The 26805-nt window shown below is 41.4% G+C and overlaps 1 long non-coding RNA gene across 1 annotated transcript in view; it reads left to right on the plus strand.

The window, feature by feature from the left end:
- The first annotated feature begins 11001 nt into the window (after window positions 1–11001).
- Window positions 11002–26805, plus strand: part of LOC146863021 (uncharacterized) — a 46573-nt gene continuing 30769 nt past the window's right edge. Inside the window, exons 1-2 of the long non-coding RNA XR_014978543.1 lie at window positions 11002–11183; window positions 19285–19353. This is a non-coding gene — a long non-coding RNA (uncharacterized LOC146863021). The remainder of the gene's footprint in view (window positions 11184–19284; window positions 19354–26805) is intronic.

Below are 26805 nucleotides of genomic sequence, written 5' to 3' on the forward strand. Positions count from 1 at the left end.
GGGTCTATAAACCTGTCATGCTTAGGTGTGTTCTCAAAGCCACGAGTGACAAAAAAAGTTTTGCCTGCGACTAGAAAGCTCATTAGAATACATGAGAGCTGTCAATCACCCACAGATTTCTGCCTGAGCCATTGTTGGCAGAATTTCTCTTTACAAAAAGATGACTTTGAAGTTCTGAGCCATCTCAGCCAATTATTCGCAGGTGTCAGGCTAAAGGTATGAAGAATCAGAGGCGTCCAAACCCATCTGCTCTGATAACAGGTGCTCGCATCAGCTCCTAAGCAACTGAACCTGTCAGATAAACGAAAAAACAATTTGATGTTCGATGATATATCATGACTCCTGAGTTTTGGATCACTTCGCAGGGTAAAGTTTATACTAAAAACTGCTGAATATCTGTAAAAAATATGTGTAGAGTATGTAAAAAAATATGCTGCATAAGATATCACGAAAAACTGTACATCGCTTATTGGTGGACCACCCTAGAGAAAACGAATTATTTAATTAATAACAGGATCCTTGTAGACCATTCCTGCTGGATCTGGTTAGACACAATGAAAATGTCATTTTTTCTATAATCCTTTATAATTTGTCTACATTGTCTCTTAAGCCGTCCAACAGCATTGTGTTCATTATTGCTAATCTTTTATCAAAGTTTTTTTTGGTACATATATTTGGGCGTTCACCTAGACACTAAAGGACCATTTAGATCTCAATTTCGCTCTATGAACAGCAAAGACTCCAGCTTAATGTTTGCTTTTTCTGCTGTCACTCAGAACCTGCTAGGACCAAGTCTTCACCACCTTCTACTGGCGATGAAAGCAAAGGTCATTCCCTTATTAATTTACGGGATCGAAATTACCCTGGGCAGGGAGGCTCATATGGTAGACACAGTTATAACCCGAAATTACAAAGCGGTCCTCCGTCGACCAAAGGGAGCGTCACCAGCAGAAGTCAGACTTGAGTTCAGCATCACAAAACACCACTGGGCCAGCGGCAGCTGGTTTTTAAACTTCTGTCTCAGGCTTAGACCTGCACCGCAAGACTCCATGCACGGCCTAATCTGGCGTGAACTAGAGGGCGCTGGTCCAAGTCCATTTTACAAAGACAAACAAATAGAATTTTCAATCACCGAGGCCTGGGGCAAGCATCCCTCTCACCAGGTCTTCAAAAAACTGATGGCAAACTCAGGAAAAAAATCTCTCCAAACTGGAGGATATGGTGGCACTGAGAAAGCGCTCCTGCACATGGTCATTCATCAACTACTATTCCACCAGTACCTAGCAGAACTACATTTCGAGCACATGCCCCCTGTGGCTGAGGACCAGGCCAGCGGCATTAAGCCTGGGTGAGTAGAATTTGCGAGCTCACTTTCTTTCATGGCGTGGGACAGAACCCCACAATACAAGATGTCGTCTCTGTGGCCAGGAAATGAAACCTTCATCCATATCTTGTGTACCTGCCCTTTTTTGCTGCAGCAAAGAAAAACCCTTCTCCGCACTGACCTAATTTGCCCAGGAGTTCGTATCTGCCGGCAGGCAGCAAGAGCCAGCTTGAACCCTGTGAACGCCTTCGAAAATCCTGACGTCAAGGGTCGCATTTTAAGCACACCTTCTATCTGTTTTGCACATTGCTCTTTTTTCTCTAAATGTTTAATACCCGTGCAATCTGATATTGCTTGTTTACATGGGGCTGGTTTGTGCTTGCAAAAATGTCCTGCCCCACATGTACATTCCAATTGCGCTATTGCATGTACCGTGTGCCTCAAATGGGCTTGTTTGGCATATGCTGCCATTGCAATTTGCACATTGCTTTTTAGCAATCTCACATATGCTACACGTTCTGTTTAACAATGGTTCAGTTTAATCTTCTTTGTGCCGAATTCAGCCCTGCTTGTCCTTATGGGACGTTTTGAACTTTGCATGCTGAACGCTTTTAACTGCTATTTTTTTTGTTAAGGTTTTTATTAACCGTATAATTGATTGATTGATTGCAATTGAAACAAGTTGCAGGATCTGATTGGTGACAAGCTAAATATTTAATAATAATATGGGAGTTAACGTCAATAAAAGATAATATTGCTATAAGCCTAAGAGAAAATAGCAAGAAACTGAATTAGTGAATTGATTATTGGCTCCTTGCAACCTTATCCTGGTGGAGTTGATTGGGTGAAAATGTTGAATGAAAACGTCTTTATTTCCTATTATTCACAGTCATCTATCTAGGTCGTCTACTATGCTGTCCAATTGCACATTTTGATCACTGATGACCATCAAAATATTTAGCGATAAAAGGGGAAGCAAAGTTCGCTCATTTTTATTCTGACCATGCAGCCTTCTGCCCTTGTCAGGCTTGTTTTCCGCTAGATGAGGGTATTTGTAAGACATTACACATAATGGTAAAAACGAGGAAAGACCGTAGAACCTAAATGGCTTTATCGTTCTTTATCGTAAGGTATCCAATTTACACCCTTTTATTTTTTATATCTCTTCAATACTAAAGGAAACAACTGTCATGAAAGCATGCTCATTATTTCCAAACAAATAATTCTTTTAAAATACACGTCAAAATAACGAAATGAAAAGTCGCTGTCTACTCTCTATTGTTTCTTTGCTTTTAGTTCAAACCTGGTTAAACACTATAATTCCATATAGTCTAATCTGGCTATTCACAATTAAGACCTTTTTATCCATCAATCTCAAAATATTTAAACCTCACTCCTGTGCTGTGGACCAAACATTCCAGTGGGAACAATTAATAACTGCTAAGGCATTGATTTGATGGACGGACTGGAGGCGGCATGTACCACATCTGTAAATAGCATCATCACAGAGTGAGGTAGTACCAGGTGCTATAAATATATTTTGGTTTTAGCTTCGAATTCGTAAATTAAGGATAACGTGGAACCAGTATTTAAATCCCATATCTTTTACCTTTTCTCTTGGAATTTTCCCTAATTCATTTCAGCAGGTTTGACCAGGTAAGATCGGTCACGGTAAAATTGCTTAGGAGCAGTGTTTTTATGCAGACGCAACTATAATCATTTCTGTCTCTCTAAATAGTTTTTTGCTGTTCTTCACTTTTTACCACCCTCTTTCTGGTATATATGACCAAACTGATCTTCTTACTTTTGTTGTCCTCTTTCTTTTCTTGCTTTTATATAGCGTATAAATCTGTACTAGGTAGTGTATTGGGTGAGCAGCTTCAGTTTTAGATGGTGGCTAAAGATGGTCTCAAATTAAACAGAATCTGTTACTTGCTTTTTTAGTCCTCTGATTAAGACGCAAGAGTTTATTTTGCAACCACCGTTGGAAACTATCTCTGAGTTATCCATTTGCACACATTAGGACAATGAATACAACTATTGGCTAAGCCAATAGGCCTAAACTAGATAAGCTGGTGCAATGGTTCTGATCTTAATTTTCTGAGGATATTTGTGAATCCTGTAAAAGTAGACACTACTCAAATAGCGGTGGCAAACCGAGGAAGAGCGGCAGTCTGACATTTGAACTGGAAATATTCCAAGGGTTTGTGCAATATGACCACCCAAAATACAACACTTCACTTTACTTGGTTATTTGTCTGCACACGTGTGTGGGCGTCTATGTACACCTGTGTTTTTGCATATGTGGGCATATGCATGGTTGTAAGGGATTTCTCTATGTGAAGGAAAGGAAATAAGATACCTCAAAAGAGTGGGATAGTGTCATAGCAATAAACAGAAACGATTGAATTAACTCTCAATGTTCATTTGAGACTCTACAAGCCAAATTTGTCAAGGCTTTGCGGTAATGCAAAGTCAAAAAAGTGATGCAAACGGCAGCAAAGTATTAATAAAACTATTTACTATCCAGCACAAAATTTGTTTCTGATAGAAAGTTGCCTAACAGTAACCCAAACCAGGACCGGACTGGTCGTAGCAGGCGCCAGCCCCCTCCGGGCCGGTTATACGTAATTGCCAGGGCTGGTTTGCGATCCCAGTGCAGCCCTGACCCGAGCGCTGTACATTGGGTCAGGGTGAAGTTCCATGTGTGATAAATCGGTGTTGTCATGCTACCACCCATGGTTTTTAATGCAAAGCTCTATCTACAAACATTGGAAGACAGGGCTTTGTGCCAAATAATAACACCTTAATGAGAGTTGGAAAAATGTTTTCATTTAGCCTAACTTTTCAAACTTTGCATCTGTACTGTAGAGCAAGCATCTAATATTTGAAAAGTTGTAAATAATTTCTAAGCATAGGTTTTCGTACAGAAGAGTACCTTTCCAGTAGAAAATCTATGCTAGACATCATGTACACACCTTTGCACTGTCGTACAAAGGTATTTGTCTGGCACTAGGCATGCTCAATGAGTGCCAGCACTGGGAAAGAGAGCAGCAGCTCCCATATTTCTGTAGCTAGGGCAGTGCACGGCTCGCTTCCCCTAGCTCAACACAGCGTAGCAAATCTCCCCCTAGATGTGTAAGAGTCCTGGCATTGTATAGCTCTAGATTCGAAGTGGCATTCTAGGTATCAATAAAGTATTAGTAGACGCGTAGTAACATCAGTTGCACTTCTTCCTTGAAATGACAACACATCCATAAACACTCCAGGAAGTCAAAGTTGAATGCTTTGAAACCCTTTATTATTCAGTTATTCTGCTCATTTAATCAATTCTACAAAATTGGTTCCACTATGTAATGTAAAAAGCTGCCTGATAATCTTTTTATTAAGTAGTTGAAGAAAAAGGCCATCAGTAGTCAAGAGAGTACTTAGGGCACTCAGAGTCAATGCATTAATTTTATTTTCACTGTGTGCAAAGGCAGTTAGCTGTAAGACCATTTGTTTGAAGTACTTTTGCTGCCACTAAGTTGCCATACCGAGTAATGTGAATTAAAATTCAATTGGTTGCTTTTCATTTTACAGGAATCTGTGTGACTTTGCTCAGAAGGTGAACTAAGATGGCTCACCTTAAAGAGCTTTGGATTTTGGAGGTTTGTTTATTTTATTTATTTTATTTCAGGAGTTTTCTATGGCGCAAATATGACAAATCAGGGTATTAGAGCACTGCAGAAATAGCAGACAAGTCATGCATGCAAAATAAGAAAGCAAAGCATTACAAATAGGAAAACAGAACAACTACAAAGTCACCATTGATTAGGTAGGTTTATGATCCAGAGGGATCCTCATGTGCATCGTCCAGTTGAGTTCCTAAGGGTTGTTACTTATAGTAATTTGTTCATCAGAAGCCTTTTCACTTCTTTATTAAAGGAGGTCGTCCAGGGCTTAGGCCTGATTGTGGGTGGCAATGCATTCCAAATTCTTGGGGCTAAGCTGGAGAAGGAGCAGTTCTAAGTTTTCTTTTTGTGGAGCCTCTGCGGATTCAGCAATAGGGAGTCGCAGCTTCTTAAGAAACGACTGCCCCTGAAAATTCATGTTTATTGGTCAGGGAGAAGGGAGTGTTATGGTGAAGGGTCTTATGAGTCATGCAGGCAATTTTCATCTAGATCCTTGCTTCAAATGGAAGCCAATTCAGAAGTTTTAGGTCTGGGATGATATGATCACATTTTTCGGATCCCGTGAAGAGCCTAGCTATCAGCACCGTCCTTAGTGCACTAGCCAAGCTTTGGGAAGACCTGCAAGAGTGGCACTTCTGTAATCTAATCAGGTAATGACTGGGAATTGGACTGCCAAAATAAAGTCATCAGGGGGCAAGTTAAGTTTGATTTTCTTTAGAGTTTTTATTTGGTAGTTGGGTCCTCTGGTGGTTGCGCTGATATGATCTTTCATATTCAGGTATACGTCCAACTCTACATCAAGTGAACTAGTCGAGTCAATGATGTTGGGGGCACAATTGAGAGCTGTAAGTTGTTTGAGACATTCATTTATGGGGACAGAGTGGTTGTGGGAGGGGATCAAGAGGAATTCCTTTTTGAGTGTGTTGAGCATGAGGTGGTTGCCGGTTAACCATTGTTGGGTTTGAGTATTAACGTCCTCGGGGGATGTCATTATCAAGTACAAGTGTGTTTTATCAGCATACATGTGGTAATGAATATTGGAGTGCTTTAGATTTTCAACGAGGAATTCCATGAACAGATTGAATAGCGTAGTAGAGAGTGTGGATCCTTGAGGCACTCCGATCAAGAGCAGCGTAATGCAAACCATTTTGCGACAGGCCCAGATAGTCTCATCCTAGACTCCAGGAGGTCAATCATGCTATTATGTTTACCGTGTCGAACAATGAGGAGAGATCAAGAAGTATAAGTAGGTGCGAATCGTTCTGATCAAGCAATCTCAGGGCATCATCTACAATGTGGGTTAGAGCTGTTGCCGCGCTATTTCCTGCTCTAAAACCGGATAAACAGTGATCCAGGAGATGATATTTTTCAATATGTTCACAGAGTTGCATGTGTATGCATTTCTCTGGGACCGTAGCCAGTGTCTGCAGTTTAGTAATGAGACAGAAATTATTGAGGTTGGACTGGTCAGCATTAGGCTTTTTTAGAATAGGAGAGACCTGTCCTATCTTTAGATAATCTATAATCAGGCCCTGAAAGATGGATTTATTATCAGTCATGATTCAGAGCGGAAGAATGGAGGATTTAAACTGTTTGATGAGTTTGGCAGGCAGAGGACCATAGAAATGGATGGTTGGAGGGTTTTAGTGATGTTAAATATTTTGAGTATGTCAGCTTCGTCTGAAATTTTGAAGTCATTAGAAGGAGAATTTGTTTTTGCAGTAAAGCAGGATTGGGGGGATATTGAGTTGGGACTGGTTTAGCAGACACTGGGAGGCACGCTGCAGTTCTGTTTTAAAAACATTTGTGTATTCCCCGACAGTACTATCTCCCTGATTTATAAAAAACTAATAAATAATCGGGCTGATCTCTTGGTGCGTCTTCGGGAGGCATGGACGGGAGATGGGGTTGAGTTGGACGACGAGGACTGGCAGTCTGCGCTGTCATCCCCTAAGGAGGTCGCCATCCTGGCCCGTCTCCGTCTGGTCCAGCTTAAGATTCTCCATCGTGTCTATGTGACGGGTCCCCGTTTAGTCTCGATGGGGTTTTCTGATGACGGGCTCTGTAAGCGTGGCTGCGGGCTCAGTGCCACCTTTCTCCACATCCTCTGGGAGTGCCGCGAGGTGGCGGAATATTGGCGCCAGGTGCATGATGTTATGAAACGAGTCACTGGGGTCGCTCTGCTGCCGGAGGTGCGCCGATGTGTTCTGAATGTGTGGGAGCCCAATGACTATAATGCGGCCCAGGCTCGGTGGGCGGCCCTTGGGAACATGATCGCAAAGAGAGATATTGCGCAGCTTTGGGGTTCCCAACGGCCTCCCACCGTGTCCGTATGGAAGGAGAACATGGACTGGTGCATGTTCAGGGAGAAGACGGTGTATGTGGCTCGTGGTAAACCGGGGGCGTGGGGTAGAATCTGGGGTCAGTGGAATGTGTATCGAGGGACTATCTGTTCTCCCCCCCTGGTGGATACGTCTGATGTTGCCTTGTCCCCCTGATCCTTGAGGGTTCCTTGCTTAATTTGTTCATCTGAGTATAGATTTGGTTTTCCCGTGGCCCCCCCCTCCCTCTCGGACCCCCTTTTTATTGACCACCCTAGGGTGGTCCTATGTGGAGTTCCTCTGCTGTGGTTAGACGCCCTTTTAATGTTTTTCGCCTTGCTTTTTGTTTTTCTTTACTTTTGTTGATATTTATGTAAAAAAGGGTATATCCTGACTTCCCTTATGTGCAGCCTGATCTCCTGTCATTTAGCGGAGCCCCTGCAGGCCAGTCATTGTTTTTGAACTGCTTGATCATTTCTGAATACTAGCGGCCGGCCCAGGAGGTTATAGGCCCGTGCTTGTATCCTTTTTCTCTGCACAATAAAATTAAAAAAAAAAAAAAAAAACATTTGTGTATTGAAGTAAAATGCAGACTAGCTACACAAGCAAAGTTCCACATCAATGATGTGCTTTAAACTGAAAATCGAATCAGATGTTCTCCATGCACCTAAGAAATTATCATGCTTAATTTATTGCTGGCATCCAGGAATTTCATTTACTTTACACTAACCTGTTCTAACAATTTTACTAAAAGTAATCTCCTAAATCATTGTCCTAATAAGTGACAAGATTTAAAAATGTTTGTTGATAATCATGGTGTCAACAGTGATTTTAGTTCGGTTTTACAAAATCAAAGATTTTGTCCAAGAAGGACTTAACTACAGTTAAATTGAGGACAAAAGCAATCACACATAAACACTGTAAGTATGCTTACAATGCCAAGAAGCAGAAGATATAAACAAAAATACTCATACAGTAATCACAAACCTTCCTCTCACAACTTTTAAAACACAAAGGATCTCCCTCTTTCTTGAGTAAAGGCAGGTGGTCCTAACGGCTAAGTTTGAAGCCGCCTCACCCACCCTAAGGTATAGTTTAAGCTCAGGGTATCGCTCAAGTTCAACGATCCCACTAAACTGACTAACGTTCCTTCATGATGCCTAAACATCTCCTTAATAATCTATGCCAAGTGCCTTGAGATACTAGAGCAAAACAAGCAGCTGTTCAACCTCTAGCTAATGGGTGTGGGGTCATTTTAAAATACATCTGTTGCTCTGCAAAGCAATTACTGTACAACTGGTCTCTCCTTAACAGATTGTACAGCCCATCATAGTCACTCACTTTGCTGATCTTCACCCAACCATTTAGTGCTTTCCTAGATTATTCCACAAAATCCACCCAGGACAATTCAGACAGCTTCTGCTTGTCCCTAAACCTCAAGCAGCATTTCTCTGGGGTAAGACCAAACTTGACAATGGCCTCTTTTTCTGAGAGCATACCTTATCCTGTCAGCTTTATCTAGGGCCAGTAAGTAAGTATCCTTTATTGTTTGATTATTTAAAATCTTCCAATAATACAAATTCATATAGTAAACCATTATTTGCAGTTATATGAGAACCAATCTTAAAAAAATCAATGCCACTCTTTATATAAAATATAAATGATAACATTTCTTGCAATTTAACATTTACAAAATATAGTGGTTATTATTCTCCTGTTTTACACTCATCTAGTTTTTTCCACACTTTCATAAAAATGTTTACTAAGGCAGAATTCATGAGTATATTGTCAGCTGATAAACATAGTATCAAGGCCTGTCTACACGTTCTTACACCTCGTTCATTAAATAGTCTCTTTAATATAGTCACTCTTTCATTTTTCAATTCAGGACAGAGGCACAATAAATGAATAATATTTTCCTCGCCAGTGTTGCACAATCTACATAATGTGTCCTTTTCTATTTTTTTCCACAGCGGTAAATGGCATAATCCTGGTAAAACACCAAATCGTGCTTTAATAAAAGTTTGTTTATTTTTCAACGACCATGGTGTTACCAAATATTGCTGTGCCTTCTTTTTTGAGTAACCATTTATAATGGGCCAGGCGTGTTGTCTTTTTACAAGTATGTCTTTGTCTCTTATCAATGATAGATGATCTGTTATTTTATTAATAGTTTTTAAAAAAGATTCCTGCGTTATGGTAATATCCCATATCGGCCTAACACCAAATTCATCCAGTGCCGTATCTAAATATTTCCAGGCCGAGGATTTTCTATTTTCCTTAATTTCCTTCCATAGTAATTGGGACATTAGGTTATCTTGGTCATTTTTTATTCTGCTCCAAACTTTAATTGCTTGTTCTTTTCTTTCGTACAGCTGGTTATTTAATCCAAATTCCAACCTAACTTGTGCTTGTGATGCATTGTCAGGGAGGTGAAAGAGGGTTTTAAAGATTTTTGAGACGGTGTTATTGATAAAAACTGCGTCTTTTCCATTTAACGCCTCACTACCATATGTTAGCGATGGAAGCAATTTGGCTGATATCACCTTTAGGAAGGGACGATAGGTTAAGTTGCCAACTGATTTTTGGACTGTCCTAAATGCAGCTGTCAAAGAGTTTGCTTTCCTACAAATGTCGAGTTTTTGTGAAAGAAAATTTCCATTATCATTAAATAAAAGACCCAAATATCTATAGGTTTCTACTTGTTCTAATTGAAGGTTTCCCAGAAACCATTTAGATTTGTGTTTTAATCTTGAATTTTTTGTAATCACCATCACTTTGGTTTTTGTTTCATTTATTGCCATCCTGTTTTTTTTGAATATTCAAATGTTGTCGTTACTAGACGTTGCAGGCCCACTTTCGTATTACTTAAAAGTACAACATCGTCCGCATATAGTAAGTTCGATATATGCTTATCAGCCAGTTTAGGTGAATGGGCATTTATATCATTCAGTGCTGCAGTTAAATCTACTAAAAATAAGTTAAAAAGTAGTGGCCCCAATACGCATCCTTGCTTAAGACCTCCTGTTGTTGGTATTTCTTTTGTGAGTGTTCGGCCATCCCCCATACGCACTCTGACCCAGGTAGAAGTATATAAAAGGCGAATCAGCTTAAGAAGTAGGGGAGGAATCCCTTGGTTTTGTAGCTTATCCCACAATCAATATCTATCCACGCAATCAAAATCTGATTTAAAATCGACAAAGCATAAGTACAAGGGTGGTTTAGTTGTAATTGCTTTGTCCATTAGTAGGGATAGGGCCAGAATATTGGTGGCTGTTCCTAAACCTTTAATAAAACCTGTTTGGTTTGGCGGGAGAATGCATTTGTCCTTTACCCAGTCAGTTAAGCTTGATAATAGCATGGCTGCAAACAATTTAGCGTCCGTGTCTTGTAATGTTATAAGACGGTAGTTCTCAGGCAGGGCCCAGTTTCCCTTTTTATAGATGGAAGATTTTAATGACCCTCTCCAGGATTCTGGTATTACACCAGTCCTAAGGACTTCCTTAAAGACCTTGGTTAAATATTCGGCCCATAGGGCCGGTTCCTCCTTATACAGGGCAAACGGAATACCATTCGGGCCTGGTGCCCCATCTTTTTGCTTTTTTTATTAACTTAGACACTTGTTTATGTGTTATTTCAATTTCATTTTCCAGGATCATCACTCAGCCCCACCCGCCGTACCACGCATCCGAAGAGCCACTGCCGGAGGCAGATCCTTCTCCTACCTGGCCGCCAAGACATGGAACTCCCTCCCCATCCACCTTCGGCTGAGCCAGGACCACCTCGCCTTCTGGAGACAACTCAAGACCTGGCTGTTCGAGCAGTAGCGACCCCCTTCCCCCAAGCGCCTTGAGACCCTTCCGGGTGAGTAGCGCGCTATACAAGTGCTATGATTGATTGATTGATTGAGGTCTGGAATAAGAAATTCCTTCCACTTAAGGTTATTTGCGCTATTGTTTAGTTCCAGTCAGTATTTAGGTGATTTACTAAAAAATTAACCCATTCGGTCTCAGTTAACACGGATACCACAACCATTTTATCCGGTCTTACTAGACTATTTATCATTTTCCAAAAATCCCTTAGGTTTCCTTGATTACTAGCATAAAATATTTTGTCCAAAGATCATGATTAGCTTTGGTTTTTTCTTTAATTTCCTAAGATTTTGATTTAATGTTTTTATACTAGTCATTGTTTCTTTATTATTTGGAAACTTAATTAGCTGTTTCCTGAGATTATTTCAAGTGCGTTTCATTTTCCGTACTGTATAAGTTAGGTTGATTTTTATTTGTCTTTTTTCCAATTGCGTTTCATGCTTATAGGTGGTTTCAATAAAAGGGCCATATGGTTTAACTAGTTTGCATGTAAAGTTTACCCATTGGTCGATTGCGGACATGGAGATTGTTTCTTTAAAGCACTCATGGACCAGATTTTGTGCTAGACCATTAGTGCGTGCTTTATTACTTGGTTTCCAAATTAGCTTTCTGTAATTGATAGTTCCAATCTGACCTTGCATTGAATGATACATTTGATGTTTCTTAGTTAAAAAAGTTGTAGTAATTATTTGCTGACTATAGTCACTATCTGGCAGCTTCCTTAAGTAGTACGAGGCACAATTTTTAAAAATATTTAATGATACCATCGTATAATCAATTTGCGACTTAGAATTATATGAATGAAACGACCATGCTGGCGGTGAGTCTGACGGGAATCTCCCATTTAGTATTCGCAGTCCCATCGCTTCCATGTCATTCACAAAATTTATGCCTATTTTATTTTTCTTGGGTTTGGTTGTTATGTCTATTGATTGCTCTGGAATAAGCCATTGTTGATCTTGTGACTGTGTAATATCGTCTCTTATGAAAGATTCTAACACATTTAAATTAAAATCTCCTGTAAATATAAAATCTACAGTAGGATCATCCATCATTAATTCCATTAGGTGATTGGTAAGAGTAGCACACAGTGTTCCTTGAATTCGATGTAGGGGGAATATATATATTTACCATAATTAAAGAACTTTCATGGTCATTCATTTTAAAACTTAACATTACCGTTTGTAGATTACAATTATTCGTGCTCTCCTGCTTGTGCCCAGCTTTCAAGTCTATTGAGATAAATATTGCTAAACCACCACAGGGACGACCATGCTTGTTTTGTTTAGTTGCAGGCTCAAAGTATCCTTTATATCCATGAATGATAAACGGATCTATTGCCCATGTCTCCTGCAGTATGATGATCTGGTAGGAGTTAAATATTATAGGTTGATTGATATTATCTAACTTTTTTCTTAGGCCGTTTATATTCCATGAACAAATTGTTATTCCTTCGCTAGCTTTCCCCAGTTTATTAAACGTATTTTGTTCATTATTTTGTCATTGTTCATCATTCCCATGCAGGGCCATGGTTATCCATTTTTCATTTATACCTCTGCTCTTCGTTATTTTTTTATCAACCGATGGTTTTTCCTTTTTCACTTGTTATCAGATTTTCAACTTTTATCAATGGAGTGGGATACACCTTTGGAACAACCTTATTAAATATTATACCCCAACTACGAAAAATTTCGTGTTAATTTATAATTAGGTCCACTAATGAAGGAAGCGGGGATGTTATTATAGTTAATGGCTGTGAGCCTTCTGAATTGTGTAAGAAATCAACGCATTCAATATCTTTAGATGCCACATTAGCTAATGATGGAATAGATTTAAAGAGGCAGAGTAGATTACCTCTATTCAGCGTATCTTGTTAACCTCGGGAATCATAAACTGGTTTGAAAATTATCTGTACCGACTCTTTAGCCGACAGTTCCATTTTTATTTGTTTTACAAGTTCTTTTTGTGCTTTATTTATCACTCGTTTATTCTCGCCAGATCTTACTATAACTAGATGGTCCCATTCCTTTGTTTGTCTATTTTCCTCAATTTGATCTCTCATTTCAGTTTGTTTCACAGATTCTTGGATTACTACGTTATTTGCTTGTATCGAGTTTGATACATTTTGATGGCCAGATAATTGTATTAAATTCAAATTTGGATTCAAAACTGTTTTATAGGTCCATTGAGATGAACTTTGAACTAAATTACTACTATTTGTTTGTTCTTTATCCGTAGTAATTACAGGGACTATAGAATTGCTAGAAATCCGCAAGCTCCTTATTTGTTCAACCTTTTTCGGTTATTCTCTTTTGAGATCTTCCCTGTCAATTGTTTTCACACAGCAGTTACCCTGCTGGTTATGGGCAGTCTCTCCTATTGACATTTCCTCTTTTGGTGGTTCGTCGTGGAAATGTTCCACCATGTCACTTACAATTGTTTCATCTGTTTCCGTAATTGTTTTCAGGGCCTTTTGAGATGTTGATTGTTTAGCTGATTTCGCAAAAATATCAAAGTATTGAGTGCTCGTTGTTTAACTGATGTAAGCTGTTCTTTACCTATATTGTTTTTTTGTTTCCTCCCCATGTTGTTTTTCTTTATATGACATATTATATGGAGTTTTCTCTTGAGAGTATGTCACTAGTATCTCCTCCGTCTTAATTTTATTTCTTGCTTTACGTATTTTTTTCCTATGTCTTATTGACATTGTAAATGATCTTAAGTCCGTTTCTTTATCCTCTAGATCTTCGATTAATTTTCCTACGAAATGATCAGATGATTCGCCTCCTAATTAATTTTTTTCCTGTTGTGTGTTCACGGTTATTGGAGAGCACGACCTTTCCTTAACATCTAAATTAGTTTTGGTTACAGTTGGATCCTCCATTGTTGTAACCTCATTTTTTTCTGTTGAACACAAACCCTCTTTATTATTAATTTTTTTCTGTTGTTGAATTTGAAGACTTCCTTTGACGTCTTCCAGTATAGAATTTATAACGTCTGGTATTGTTGTTAATTTATTAATTATTGGTGCACAAGGACATTCCAAGTAAGTTGTTGATGTATCATTTTGTACTCTGGTTATCAAACTATTCAACTCGGCTAGTTTAAGATCTATTCCGGCCACCGCATGTGTCATTGTTCCCTAGATTTCAATTTGGGTATCCATTTTATTCGACTGAAATGTGAGTGCTTCAAGAGTTAATGAGGAAGTTTGGTAGAAAATATCCCAAATGGACCCTAGATCATAATTTTCAATAGTTTTCCTTTTTTCGTCCCATTGAGATTCGTATTTCGTGTCAGAGGATATTTTTTGATAGGAGTATGTATTTCCTGATTTATTAGGGAATTCCTTTACACCACCTGCATTGATATATTTACTCCTGCTTTTTCCGCTAGATTCATTTTCACAACTTCTGATTATGTTATCACTATCAGGTCGTACAATTTCCGATTTGTTTCCTGCCGTAACACCTGTAACTTGCAAAGTTACTTCCCTCGTTCCATTTTCCCACTCGTGGGTTCTCAATGTTTTTTGTTGATAGACTGATTGACTAGATAATAAGAGAGGTGATTTTGTTTCCTGTTCGTTTTGAATATTTTGTTCTGTACATCTTATTTCTAAATTTGTAACTTCATTATTTCCTATTGCTGTGGTTGCCATGGTTGCCTCTGAAAAGGGAGAAGTGCCATCTTTAGTGCTAGTTTGACTTTCCTGAAGGATTTCAACTAGGTTATTTTTATTTTTATTATGATTAACCGCCTGGTTGCAAGATTGCCAGTCCCTGCTTTGGACCTTGTTTTTTCTTATTTCGACATTGGCCTCTATAGGTAAATTCATTGAAGTTGTTATTTTTTTCCTGATTAATCCATTTAATGACCTCTCGATGCTTGGTGTCTCACCAATATCCTTTTCATTTTCGTTTTGATCCATTTGACAATATGATGTCATACTTAGTAATTCTAGGTCGGTAATTTGGTCAATCATTGGGTCCGTTGAGTGCACTGTCTTATTACCCTCTACGTTCCCATTGTGTGTTTTCTTATCAAGATCTTGTTTTTGCCCAGTTTGTTGGATATTATCGTCCAAGGTGCTAATTGGCTTAATAGGTGCTTGTAGATTTCTTATTTCGGATTCAGATTCAGTTTGGATTGACATCAAGCCCCCAATGGGATCTTTCATAAAATCAAATTTTTGCGGAACGTTTAATGATTTGCTAAACATCCGTGCTATTGGTGAGATTAGCGTCTGGTTCACGTCTTTTGATTGTGCTTTAACATTTTTTAGTACTCTCGGTATTTGTCCTTTCCGTGTCCATTTAATAGTGAGGTTCAATGACCTTTCCCTTCCTGAACGCATATTTATTTAATGTTAGTTAATGTTAGTTAATATGTTAATATGTGAGATCCAATTCTCTGTGCGATCCCAGTCCCTCTGTAGGCCAGCAATTCTACTAACTTGTAGGTTGTAGTTAAACTTTGCTTCACTTTCACATGGAATTATTTCCTCCGCTATTGTTACTGTTTTCTGCTCTGGGTTAAAACAATGCTCATTGCTGAGTCCAAACAGGCCTGGGTTCCTAGATCTTTACTCTATGCCCAGGCGTTTCCCCCTGCTACTGCTACAGGCCCACTCCTAGCCTGTGAGGGGTGGGAAATGACCTTGTTGGTGAGGAACAATAACAATCAGATTTAGTGAGTGTGTATCTAATGGCAGAGTTGCCTGAAGGCAGGACAATAAAAACAGTGCTTGCCCCCCCCCCAAAAAAAAAGAGGGAACCCCCCCCCCCAAAAAGTACAAGGAACCAGCTGTAAGGAAAAGAAGCTGTGAGGAAGGGGGACGTATTTCACCCCTTCACCCCTCTCTCCTGACTCCTCACCTCTCGTGCCGCCTACGACAGCTTCCACTCACCACAAGCCTCCTTTAATAGTCCTTTAGTTGTCCATCGGCCTCCAGAGGAACATTGCCAGTGTCACGGCGTCTCCACCAGCACCACCAGCACTACCACTCCTCTGGGGGCTCTCTCAGGCTCACCTCTCTGCCCGATTCTCCCCAATTCTTTCCCCAACGGCGGCTTGGCTCAATCTCCCTGTACTCCCTCCGCTCCTCCACACCTCCTCTTAGTGAGCCGGTGAAGAGTTGCGAGTTGGAGGGGAAGGAGAAGGAGGGGGACCGCGGGGGCTCCAAGCGAGCGAGCCGAGCCGACAAACAGCTGAGAAGGACCCGAGATGGCCCTCCCCAATGGTTAGAACAGCACGAGAGCAACAGCAGCCACGGGACAGCGGGACAACACCCGCCCGCTCACTCGCGCTCGCGCTCAGCTCACTCAGTGTCACCGTCAACGTCGGCATTCAGAATACTGGAAAGCCCGGACTGTAACTTCGCCTTTGCCTGCCTTCTCCGCCTACAATGTCTAGGGCCAGTATGGTATCCCTCCAAGTGACTGGCATATGCGTCAAAAAGTCCAATTCTCTTCTGGGAATCTGTGCATGCATAGAGATACCTCATAGGCCTCAGACCACTTGTTAATGTCATTCCCACCACAAAGCAAGGTATCAGGTCTTTGGGATGTAGACCATTTTACCTCCTTTAGGCACCTCTGTCTTATTTTCACCATCTTTACTGGGCTCTTTGACCCTCCTGTCTTTCAGATCCAGTTCTTTCTAGCTCACCTCACTAATATTTTCATATCCTTCAGGACCAACGTTTCTCCTCCTCTAGGGCCCTGGCTGCAGTTGCTTCCTCCTTTTCCAGCTTTTTCAATGGCTATAGTGCCCAGTTGCAGCCTCAGCTCTCTCAGCTTCCCTGTCCTCTAGCTCTTCAGGTGTTGGGTTGATGGGAGGACACACTGCTCATGGCCCTGGACTCGGCAGGGGCCCTCCTCTCTCATCGGGCTCAGGGGCCATTACCAGGTTATTCTCTTTCTCCTCCTCTATTTCATCTTCCTGTTCAGTCCCATCATCCTCCTGCTCCTGTGATGCAAACAGCAATAGACAGACTTCTTCCCAGGCTCTGAGAGCTAATTACTACTTTAGTTTCTTAGATCCTTTTCTCAGCTTCAGCTCCCTGTCCTTACATATTTGTTTCAGCTCTGTCACAGTGAATCTTTCAGTGTTGCTGAGGTTCAATCCATTTCTGCAAAACATATAGGTGGATAATATTGAGGACAGGATTGGAATTTAGGAAAAAAAAAATTGCAATTCAAAATAAAGGTGATTTTGAAAATCAAAAACTGATTTTGCTGTCAGATTATAACAAGGGATTTATGGTTTAATACAAATCACTGAATGGCACTGCTTAAAAACATGTACAGAATCCCTATACTTCACACCAACATTAGAAATTGGAATGTTAGCTGAGGTGGTAAGAATCCAGCTCGAATAATAATCACAATCCTTGTCAGGTTTAGTTTAATGATTAAAGTCACTAAAATAAACTTGTGTCTTACCCTGTGACAGCTTGGCACCAGTCAGTCAGGCTTAACTTAGAGGTAATGCTATTGTGAAGTACACAAACAGTGATAATGTCAAAAGAAACCACAAGAAACATCCCAAATGAATTTTGAAAAATAGAGTATATTTGAAACATTTAAATGACACTAAAACAACAAGAATCTCATAAGTAAAACTGGAGACATGATTTTTCAAAACTTGAGTTGAAAATAGCTCTTAAAAGCACACAGCGCCAACCACAGTTATGTGGTCATGCTAGACAGGATCAAAAGTTAAGGCCAACCATGATTAATTGCAAGTCGGATACAGGGACCAGGTTCATCTTGGTGGTCACTTTACCTTCAGAAAACTCTGAGTAGAAAAAGTAGTTGTTAACAACTAGTCGGCAAGGCAAGCTACAAGTTGAATCCTATTCCAATTGGAGCAGGGTCATGACTGTTTTGTATATGGCTGTTTCAGACTCAAATGGCATAGTGCGCAAATGAACGATGGGTTGGGATGCTATCCCAAGTAACTGTCAGTGGATAAACAATTGCAAGCATTCCTACTATCACCTTTTTTATGTTCGATGAACACTAATCATGTGCTTGTGTATTGACTGAGGGAGAGCCTGGCTTGGCCATTCGGGCTGGAATGTTCCTGTTAAAGCAGGATCAAGACTGATATGCTTGTGCCTAGGTCCAAACTGAAATGGCAATGTTGAGCAACAGAACAATTAGTTGGTCATTTTTGTGCAATTTTTTCACTTTCACCCATGGCCTTGCATTAGATTCTTTATGAATTCATGTTAATGATTTTTCCAGCTTTTAACATGATCCAACCTTGGTCCCCAATATGTACAGATTAGTCAAGTTTTTTGCCTCAGAGGATACCCTTAATCATGTTGTTGTAAGATTGTCTCTTTTGCCATAAGTGTATTTGACCACTTTCTGCTCTCAACCTGCTAAGGATAATTCTAATACTTTTGTTTTACATTTATAAATGGCAGAAAAAACTAAAAGATAAACAGATGAGCAAGGGAAGTCTGAATTATTGGCATGCTAAATGAAATGAAATTGCCTTTGTGCAGTGGAACGCATTTCGTCTGTGATTGGCAAAACTCAAGAGGAGATTACCAAAGATTTCCTGTATTTTCATGTTTTTCCTGCTTGTCAGTGAATTAACGGTGGAACTAGGCAGATTTCTATTACGGGTGTATGGAGAGGTTCCCTTTAGAGAAGAAAAGTATAATCGTGGCCTTCTGATTTTTAATGAATGATTTAAGGTAAATCCTTCTTGCCTAATTTCCATGATGAATATAAACTTTGAATGTTCTCAAATGTCACAGAGACTAAATTCAGCTTTCCCAGTTACAGAGTAATGTGTTCAATACTTTGACTTTCCCAATCCATTGAACCATTGCTTCATTTTGAATATTTCCACGGATAGAGCCGCCTTTGGTCGTTCATTGAATTCTTGCTGTCTCAATCTATTTGCACTACATTGTCAAAAGGGTGGTCTTTGCCATGTTGTCTCTGAGTTCATAAAAGAGCAGACCTTCATTTTGGGTTGCCTTGTATTGAGGGTCTGTGGTTGGTAAAGAAGCCTAAGCATCCAAAGTATATGTATTTCATATCCTGTTTTTTCATTTTTTCTTGTCCTAGGTCCGACCCTCCTGCCTTGTTTTAAAAGATGCTGATGCTGATAAAAAGCGATTCTGAAGCACTCCCCAGGTAGGTAGTTGAGGAAAATATTCCTATCCCATAATGGCAAATCCTTGCTCTTATTAAGCTGCATGAATTGCTTTAAGACTTGTTAAAATAGAGAAGTCAGAAAAATGATTATAGTATTACTGTTATATATCAGACAGCAGTGGTGATTTGAATTAAATAGAAATAGATCCTGTGCCAACAAGTATGTTGTAAGTATTGATGATTATAATTTGTATTTCAGGGATTTGGACTTTCTGTATCTCTATCTAGTTTGGTTAACTATCTTTAGCCTTACGCACCTCACTAACGAACCATTTACTTACCGGTAATGTTCATTCTCCTGATAAGGAGTCCTCCTCGTCCCAGCCCTAAGATATGAGGCATCCCACCTCCCTGACAGCCCACATACACTTTATTATTAATAAAAAAAGTTAAAGAAAGATTGCACTTCCCGATAGTCCTGCTTCTATGTCTATGTCCTATAACATAAATAGTCCTTCCCCGAACCCTCCTCCTGTCACAATTTCAAGTAAAGAAATGGAGGTGCAACAATGGGAGGGACAGATATCGGACTGTGAGGAGGAAGACTCCTAATCAGGGTAATGAAGATCACCAGTAAGTAAATGGTTCATCACCCGCTCATGGAGTCCTTCGCATCCCAGTCCTAAGATATGAGGACCTTACAAGCAAAGAAACAAGCACCATCATTTGAATGCACAGCAATATTTATTCTGGCTAACGATTATGATATTGCTGATGCTAGAACAGCAGAATCTAAATTATCACTAGAAGAACCAGACAAATCAACATGATAGTGCTTGATAAAAGTGTGCTATGAAGACCACTTTGTGGCTCTACATATTCCACCCCCCAACTTCCACTCCAGAGGCAGAGACCGCCCTAGTAGACCGGCACTGAATATGTTTGGGAGATTGCATAACATATCCACCTGCTCAGTGTAGCCTTTGAAACCCAATTCCCTTCAGCCACAGAACCATTAGCTACAAAGAGAGTACTGGAGTCCCAAAAATACTTTGTACGGTCTAAGTAAGTAACCAAAGCAGTCTTAACATCTAAAGAAGATGGGACAGAATTGACAGAGTCACCACTCAAAACCAACAACACCACAACCAGTGAGAAGTGAAAAGAGGACAGAACCTTGGGAATAATTTTAGGATCCAACTCAACACCACTCGATTGGGAAAAGAATAAAGATAGGGGTGCGAGATGGTTAAAGCGCCCAGCTCGCCCAAATGATGGGCCGCAGTAATAAGGATCCGAAAAGGAGTATTAGCAGATAACCACGTCAGCCTATCCATCTCCAATGCTTTTGGCAATCTCTGAAGAACAACTGCCAAATCCCAAGATGGTAATGGTGAGTGTACCGCGAGTTTTTCTAATGTAGAGCTCTGCATTAATCTAGACACCAATGGAGTAAAGGTCCCCAGAAAACTGGCAGAATTCCCTAATCGCTGCACATTGGCCTTTTAAGGTGGATGGGGCTAGTCCTTTTTAATAATCCCTACCACAGAAAGTCCAAAATCAGAAAGGGATCAATATCAAGTGGATTTGCAGAATGCTCAGTACACCATTTCACAAACACACCCCAATGGCTTGATGTATTACACCAAGGTAGTCTGTTTTTTAGAGACATGAATCTCCATAGACACTTCCTTAGAAAAACTCAAACCCTGAAGAGCTAACTGTTCAGCAACCAAGCCATTAGCATGAGTGTACTGTTGAAGGGTTAGATGTGGAAACCACGAAAGCAGCAGATAGACCTGAAGAAGAAAGAACTTCCCCTTGGACATTATCAGAAGAGCAGGAAACCAAGGGTGTCCCCTGGCCTGTATGGTGCAATAGAACCACCCTGACTCCCTCTATCCTGATCTTCTGAAGAACTCTTGGCAGAAGTGGAATTGGTGGGAATGGATACAACAACCCCTAAGGCCATGTCACAGACATGGTATTTAGTGCCCAAGCCAGAGGAAACACCTCCTCCATACAAAATCTCAGACACATAGCATTGTCCAGAGAGGCAAACAGATCCAACCATGGAACTCTTACTCAGTGAGAAATGAGGGTGAACTGCTGAACAGACAGATGGTAACTCACTGAAGACAACAAATTGCTACTGAGTTTGTTATCCTAGAAATTCAACTCCCCTTTGATGTGTACTGCCTTCAACGCCAGGAGATGAATCTCCGCCCAAACAAATTTCAAAGTCATTAAGAGATTGGATTATTTTTTCAATCCCCCTTGACGTTTCCAATAGCAGCGCACCACTTGATTGTCTGTGACTTTTGTACATTCACCACCCGGCCATGAACTTGCAAATAAGCCACAACAGGAGCCAATACCTTGATGAAGATACTTGGAGATGTCGCCTTTTTGAAAGGGAGAGCTCGATATTGGAAGTGCCGTCTGTCTACAACAAATCTCAGGAACTGTTTATTGCTCATATTTACTGCAACATGAAAGTAGGCATCTTCTAGATCTAGTGTCATCAGAAATTCACCTTTTGCAATCAGCGGAAAGATAGATTGCAGAGTTACCACCCGGAAAGGTTCCACCATCAAAAAACAGTTCAAGTCTTTTAGATCACGCACCGAACGTTACCTCCCATTCAGTTTTGGCATCAATAACAGGATGGAGTAAAACCCTGTAGGACAAGCACCCATATGCACATCAAGCAAAATGATTTTGGGGCATGGAATTAGGGATATTATTTGACATCATATCTCAACAAGACATAAGGCTCGAATTTGGTGCAAGCGATAAGCAGCACTTTTGCTACACCTATCCCTAGTGTGCGTTTTTATGTGCGTGCACACATTGTATGTGCCACACAAGGGAGTTGGTGCCCTACCATTGCAAATTCTAGGGCACACAATCATGCACTATAGAAAGTGTAGGAATACTTAACTACCATTAGAGATAGTTCATCACCTAAATAATGGCTACACAGTATTTCAGTGCATAATAGCAACCCAAAAGCCAGTCAACACTTGCGTATTAAATACAAAACTGCCCTAAGTCCTGTACTTATACTTTAAGTATGAGACGAACATTTTTTGTTTTACTGCAAATTGCATTAAACTACTACGAGCACGCAAAAAGCAGTGGTCCAGGTGCAGTCACGGCCGGCATTTTGGCTCGCAGGTGGGGACTCACGTGGGGAGGAAGGGGTCGCAGGGGAGGTCATGCAGTGGGGTTTAATAAAATTTTAACTTACCTTTCCACCGGGCCCCGCGTCTTCTTGTCTCCTGCTCTCCTGCCTCTGACAGGAACAGGAAGCATGCAGCCAGGCTCTCTCCCCTAAGCTAATCACAACGCTGCAAGCAGCATTGTGATTGGTCAGGACGGCACCCAGCCAGGGCCTTATGTGATGGGCATGTTCTCCATGCAAGCTGCAATACAGCCAGCATGGACAAGGGCAGAGTGTGCATGACTGGTTTGGGAAGACCGAGAGGGCTGGCCAAGCAGTCTTTGTGCACTCGGGAGTGGGCACACCACTCCTCCCCTGCTCGGAGAGCAGAGCAGCCCCTCTCGAAAGCACGCCCGCAACACAATGGCAAATAACTAAAAGTTATTACCATTTTATGTTTCTGCTTCTTGCACTGAGAGAAAACGATGGGGCGGCGCTCCTCTGTCATATCGGAGGAGCTGCCACTGCCCACGTGTCCATAAGATTTTCAATGTAATTTTCATGAAAAGGCAGTAAACAAAACCATTCCCCACAACTGCATCCCTCCTGTTTGTACTGTTAGTGGTTTTATTAGGAGTGTGGGCTAGATATGTGGTCTGAAAATAGGCGCAACGCCTCAGTATTACACTTTGTACAGACAAGCCTATCTGGCACTGCAGAGGTTGGAATGACTGCATCCTGTGTCATCGTGTAGCACAATTGAACACATTAGACTATCACACCTGAAAAATGTTATTTGTAAAAGCAATCTCCAGGACTGGAAACTTGTGTCCTTGCAATGAGACACCATATCATAAGTTTACTTGTGATCTATTTCAGTCAAGTGTTTAGGAATATTCATGCTTGTAGGTGTTTGCATACTTCTGTGCTTCCACCCCCTTAGAATATAAAGTAGGAATATATGATGTTCAGCCTGATTGCTTCTGAAAGTTCCCTAGGTTTGGGCAGGCAAACCGTCCTCCCTGTTGTACCCGAGGCCCCTCAGCAGTAGCTGTGGCAGCCAGTCATTATGAGTAAATGAAAGCTTAATTAAACATTTTAATGAAATGCCTTACCACGCCTCTGCTGCTGTTGTTGCATAGCCAGAACTCCCCAATAGCACAAAGCAATCATCTCTGCTCTTTAAAAAGTTTGTGGTTAAAAGACAGGACTAAAAAAGAATCGAAGGGACTCATTCTTTTTACTATTCACAAACGCTCCATCGATGTTTGTCGTAAACGCAGCAGCATGTTCGTATAGCCATTCGCGTCTTTCTAGCAGTACTATAACATGCCAGACTGTCATTACACCCTGTTTTATTGGTAGCCCGGGCGGGGGGTATAATTATCATTTTCACATCTGCGTTACCACCGTCGAAGTCTCTGCTTGCATCTTAAAATAATCAAACACTTGCTAAATCAATCAACAACAAGTGAGAAAGTCAGTTACCGCAGCTTCTGGAGCTGTGCCAAGCCCGCCTTCGCCTCACACAATGTTTCTGCTGAGACTTTTCTAACCTTTTCTTGCATGCATAGTGTTCAATGTTTCTTGAGAGGATTTTGTTGTAGGAAAATTATCAAATTATAAAATGAAATCACAGATATAAGAACAGCAATATTCCAAATGCTCTGATTGAATGAAGCAGCTGAGACTGAAAAATACAGTAATTCAACATACAGCCTTAGCACAGCAGACACAGCTTTTTACCCTGAGGAGTTCAGAAGATATCCACACCCTATATCTATTCAGTAGTTGTTGACAACGTATGGGTGGTATGTGCATTTGTGAAAGTTTTTGGGTGTTTACATCCCAAATCTGGTATCATAACAGAAAGTGCAATCATACATGGCCATGGGTGAAACAACTGGAGTCTAGTTATGTATGAAGGCAACTGGCACACAGTGCTGGTCTACTGTAGATGCAAACAGGGATTGGCAGCCATGCTGCAAACAATGGCCCTGATGTACTAAATACTAAAGGGTCCATTAGGATGTAAGGCGGATCGCCACCGCCCGCATGGCAGTGGCGATCCGCCCTACATCCTTCCCCGCCCGCCACCCATTTTCCCCCTGCCATATTAGTATGGCGGGGGGGGACCCAGGCGGACGGAAAGACCGTCCGCCGGTTTTCCACCGGTCGACTAGTCAACTGGGCGGAAGAGGTGCTTAATATGGTGGCGGTGTCTGCATGACACCGCCATCCATATTTGGATGCAGGCTGAGACGTGCCTTGTGGGGTTTGCTGTCGGGGGCCCATTGCAGGCCCCCAGGGTAGGGAGGGTGGGGGGTGCACATGGGGGTACCCATGGTAACCCCCTGCATTGTCATGGACATGGTGGCAGGCACCTCGCGGTGCCTCTCACCTTGTGCATGACAATGTACACAGTGCATTCCCAGCATTGTGGCGGGTGGTGCTGTAAGCACCGCCTGCCACAATGCTGGGAATGGAGGATGCCACCGCCACGGTGGCATCCTAACTGCAGGTGCGGGAGTGCCGCACCACTGGCGGCCGGTTCCAGCACCGCTAGGGTGGCGGGCGGACTTTAGTCCGCCCGTCATCCTAATGGGTCCCTAAATTAGAGAGGGCTGTGAGAGCCCCATTCAAGTATTACTCAAAATCCCTGTCAGGGTGAACCACAAATGTCAATAAATCCATCTATGTTTAACCCTCTGGTAGCTTGGCACTATAGCAGTCAGGCTTAACTTAGTGGCATTGTGTAAAGTATTTATGCTGTACTCAAACAGTAATAATTTTAAAACACAACAGAAGAAAAAATCCATACCTATTTAGAAAAATAGAGTACATTTTATTACATAAGGTGACACCAAAATGACAAAAGTCCAAAAAGAAAGAACAGGAGAGATGAATTTTAAAGGTTTTCAGTAGAAATAACACCGCAAAGTACCAATCGTGGTTATTTGGTCACGCTGGGTAAAAGTCAAAAGTTAAGGCCGACCTCAATGGGGCCTGGATGAATATAGGGACCAGGTTCGTTCCAGTGGAAAGTTTCAGTTCTAACTTAGTCCAGTTGCACACAAGAAGCACTTGTTGATGAAATCGTCGGCGGTTGGGCTACAGGCTGGTTCCAGATAGGGGCTCATCGATGGCGGTTTGCTGAAATCCAGGCCCGGTTCGAATCTAGGTTGATAGTATTGTCATCATCAGCACACAGAGCTGGCCGGCATTCGGAACTTCAGGTTGGCTGGAAATGCAGGGCGGTTGTTGTCAACGTGAAGAGCTCCGGGCGGCAAAGTTCGGGGTCTGTAGCCGGTAAGGTCTTGTTGCAGTTGGATGCTGTTCCCACGTTGGCCTCGGTGAATACACTCTAACACCACCCAAGGGTCCAAGACCTGGAGGGGCATCTACTGGGTCTAGAACTCACTCCACCAAAGGCCAGCAGCAGGGTTCAGGCAGGTCCACTTGGCACTAGTCAGCTGGGTATTTGCAGGGAAAGGCCTCTGGAAGCTTGATGTGTCCTTGTAGGTCAAACAGGAGGTCAGTCAACAAAGTCTTGGAGTCACTTCTGGGGTTCTGGGTTCAAGGCAAGTTGGTCTATTCTTCCTTCAGGCTTCAGACATCAGGGCAGTCCTTTGTTTGAGTCTTCACAGGCCAAGCAGTGTACGGATGAGAGGTTCTGAGGGTAACCCTTTTATACCCAGTACCATCCTGTGTGTGGGGGAAACCCACTTTGTCTAACCTTAAATTGGGTCTGCTTAGTTCTCTCCCTTTTCCTAGATTTGGCTTCAATCTGCCTAGAAAAACAAAGGCCAGACAGGCCCAGGTGCGGGCTGCATTTGCCAGTAACAGGGGATGCGTCTACAGATATCAAGAAGGAGCTAGGTACATCATTCAGGCTACTCTTTGAAGTTTGGAAGGGTTGTATAGAACCTCGCAGGACGTCCTATTCAGGAGAGGAGAACCCAACCTACACCCAAGGTGCCTTTCTACCCTAACTGGAAAGAATAGAATATTTATCACACCATAGGAGAGAAATTAACAATCATTGAACCCTGGACACTGGCAGAAAGGTACACTTGGTTTCGGCATAAAAATACCCACTTTCTGTAAGTGACATTTTTCCAAATGGTAATTTAAAACCCACTTTTATCATTAAAGAGGATTTTAAATTGCAATTCAAACGAGTGTTAGAAATATTTCTCTAGCTCTTCCCAAACCAAAGTTATAACTTATTAAATGCAATAAGTAACTCAGTGTAAGTCTAGGGGAGAACTAGCCTTGTTGCAGTGAAAAACGACTTTGTTTTTTTTTCACAGCCTGGACATGTA

Source organism: Triturus cristatus, chromosome 2_2, assembly GCF_964204655.1.
Source record: "Triturus cristatus chromosome 2_2, aTriCri1.1, whole genome shotgun sequence".
In the NCBI taxonomy this organism is placed as follows: domain Eukaryota; kingdom Metazoa; phylum Chordata; class Amphibia; order Caudata; family Salamandridae; genus Triturus; species Triturus cristatus.